A 3,544-nucleotide genomic window follows, 5' to 3' on the forward strand; every position below is an offset into this window, starting at 1 on the left:
TCTTCAGACACTCCAGAAGAGGGCATCAGATCTTGTTATGGATGGTTGTGAGCCACCATGTGGTTGCTGGGATTTGAACTCTGGACCTTCGGAAGAGCAGTCGGGTGCTCTTACCCACTGAGCCATCTCACCAGCCCGAATTTTTTTTTTAAATGGATGAATAGTTTTGCTTCATTTTTTAAGTAAACTCTTTTCGTTTGTTTTTGAAGACAGGATTTCTTTCTATGGCTGTCCTGGAACTCACTCTGTAGACCAGGCTTACCGTGATCGCATGGATCCACCTGCCTCTGCCTCCCAAGTGCTGGGATTAAAGTCCTGTGTTTTAAGTAAACTCTTTAATTGAATGTTTATGTCACTTGTTAACCTGTGAGATGAGAAGTCCTCTCCTTAGTCCCAGTTCCAGGTACAATCTCGTTGCGGCCCAGCTTTCAGTGAGGGGTTAGATGGGGTAGAAGCAGGACCGTGGATGCCTCAGAGCAGGGATCCCAGACCTTTGTGGTATTTGTACTGCATCCGGGACCTTGCTGTAGCCCTCACACAGGGATAGGAGGCTCGGAGTGGTCAAACAGTCCAGGAACTGCCCCCACCTGCAGGGGACATGGGGCTGGACAGATGGGAGCCTGTTGGACTGCAAGTTGGGAAGGCTCCAAGCTTTCCAGGTGAAGGAGCTGGTCAGAATACTACGTGTCTCGCAGCTGAGCCCATGGCTATGCGTGTGGCTGTGGCTGTCATCTTAACCAAATGGCCCAGATGACTCAAAGCAGCTGGAGCCAGGGCTCACATCAAGGATGGTAGGAATGCCGGAGGGTGGACTGGGCAGCTGGTAGGCTGCCAGCTGCTCTTTAGCTTCCCCTAGGCACAGCAGCCACAGTGGGACAAGGTAAGAAGAGAGCATGCCCAGATGCCCAGAGACGCGACTAGTTGTAATTAAAGGGTGAAGTGGGGAATTGAGAATTGTCTTAGTTACTTTTCTATTGCTGTGAAGAGACACCATGACCAAAGCGACTTAGAGGAGAGTTTATTGGGGCTTCTTTTTCACAAGGTGAGTCCATGATCATCATGGCAGGGAGCATAGATAGCAACAGACAGGCCGGCAGGCAGACAGGCAGGCATGGTGCTGAAGCAATAGCTGAGAGATTACTTCTGATCCACAACCACAAGGCAGAGAGGGAGAGGGAGGGGGAAAGGGAGGGGGAGAGCGAGAGAGAGAGAGAGAGAGAGAGAGAGAGAGAGAGAGAGAGAATGTGCCAAGGGGGCCATTCTCATTCAAATTACCTCAAGAATCATGTTTCTAATTTAGCAGAGATTCAGCCAGAATTTGGGTTTTTGGGTTGTTGTAACCCCCCGAGTTACTGATCCTAGAGAGACTTCAGTGTTGTACAGACCCTCTGCTCCCCTTTTCTGTGAATATTCACACTCTTCCTAACTATACTGTATACAAACCCAAGGTTTTCAGAACTCTGGGTCGATTGCCAGCATTCACACAATGAGTGCGAGGCGGGAGAATCGAGTTCGAACTTGAAACAATTTTAAAAAGACTCGTTTGAGAGTTGCAGCGGACTTCGCAATTCCTGGGCTCCCTCTGGGTTTCCCCGTGAACTCAGGGCATAACAGGGTAAGACGAGGATGAAGTTAAAGAGTCTGGGGGCTACAGGGAATTGTGGAAAGTAACACTATGGCTGAGCTAGGACGCGCCCCTGGGGAGTTTGTGAGGGTCCCTAGGGAACCAGGTAGGCGCACTACAAATGAAAGCATAGGCTAACAGTGCCATACTCTCGAATGATCAACATGCGTCGACCGGGATAACAGGAAACTTTTTTTTTTTTTTTTTGGTTTTTCGAGACAGGGTTCTCTGGGGAGCCCGGGCTGTTCGGGAACTCACTTTGTAGACCAGGCTGGCCTCAAACTCAGAAATCCGCCTGCCTCTGCCTCCCGAGTGCTGGGATTAAAGGCGTGCGCCACCACCGCCCGGCTTTTTTTTTTTTTTTTTTTAATGTATTTATTTATTTTATGAGTACACTGCCACTCTTTTTAGACACACCAGAAGAGGGCACCAGATCTCATTACAGATAGTTGTGAACCACCATGTGGTTGCTGGGAATTGAACTCAGGACCTCTGGAAGAGCAGTCAGTGCTCTTAACCGCTGAGCCGTCTCTCCAGCCCCGGTATTCTTGACTGTAGCCAATATGTGGACAGAACGTTTGTCTTTCCCTGGATGAAAAGGATGTGGCAAATCTATACAATGGGTATGTATTCAGCCTTGAAGGGGGGCTTGAATCATTTTCCAGTACACAGTTGACTTGGGAGAATGTGATGTCAAGTGCAGTTATTAAGGCATAGGCTGACAGATGCTGCCTGATCCCAAGCAGAGGTGGAAATCCAGTAAAGGTGAAATCAGAGAAGAAAAGCTGACTATCGTCACATTGTTACTTGTTACTACACAGACACACATTTTCAGATGGAAGAAATAAGAATATATAATCAGGTTTTGTGTGTGTGTGTGTGTGAAGTACCATCATGCCCAACTAACCATTTTTATATTGTTTTATTTTTATTTTATTTTATTTTATTTTATTTTATTTTATTTTATTTTATTGAGATGGGATCTCAGGGTATAGTCCTGGCTGTCCAGGAGCTTGCTCTGTGGACCAGGCTGGCCTCAAACTCACAGAAATCCATCTGACTCTGCCGCCTTAGTGTTGGAATTAAAGGCATGTGCTACCACACACTTTGTCTTTTGAGATAAGTTCTCCCTGCATACCCCTCCTGGCTGTCCTGAAACTCACTCTGTACACCAGGCTGCCTCTGCCTCCCCTCCGTATCTGGCTCTGATGTAAGTTTTTAATAATTATTTCAACAACCACCAGGGGATGGAGAAATGGTTCAGCAGTTTAGAGCACTTGCTGCTCTTGCAGAGAACACAGGTTCAATTCCCAGCACCGACATGGTGGCTCACAACCATCTGTAACCCCAGTCTCAGAAGATCTAACACCCTCTTCTGACCTCTGAAGGCACCAGGCATTCACATGATGCACATACATACATGCAAGAAAAACATGCACACACAGAGAATAAAATAAACACTCTTAAAAATTAAAAAAAAACAAAAACAAAACAAAGAGAGGTGAAATTAAGTTCCGGAAGCGGCCTGAAAGTATCTGAACGTCATGAAGAGAAAGGAAGAAACAAGAACACCACGTGATCTTTGAGCCCTTCAAGATGAGAATATAGAAAATCAGCTAAGTTCCTGGAGAGATGGCTCAGTGGTTAAGAGCACTGGCTGCTCTTTCAGAGCACCAGGTTCAACTCTCAGAACCCACATAGCAGCTGTTAGCTGTTGGCTCCGCCCCACAGTTACCTGGCAACCGCCAGGGGTGCCTGACTCACTGTAAAAGTGGTCCCTTGCCCCCTCCTCTTGCTCCCTTACCTTCTTCCCACTCTCTCCCCATTTCCCTCACCTTCCCTCCATGTGCTCATAGCACACCTCTACCCCTCTACTCTCTCTCTCTCTCTCTCTCTCTCTCTCTCTCTCTCTCTCTCTCT

This window comes from Mus pahari, chromosome 23 (genome assembly GCF_900095145.1).
Source record: "Mus pahari chromosome 23, PAHARI_EIJ_v1.1, whole genome shotgun sequence".
Classification (NCBI taxonomy): Eukaryota; Metazoa; Chordata; class Mammalia; order Rodentia; family Muridae; genus Mus; species Mus pahari.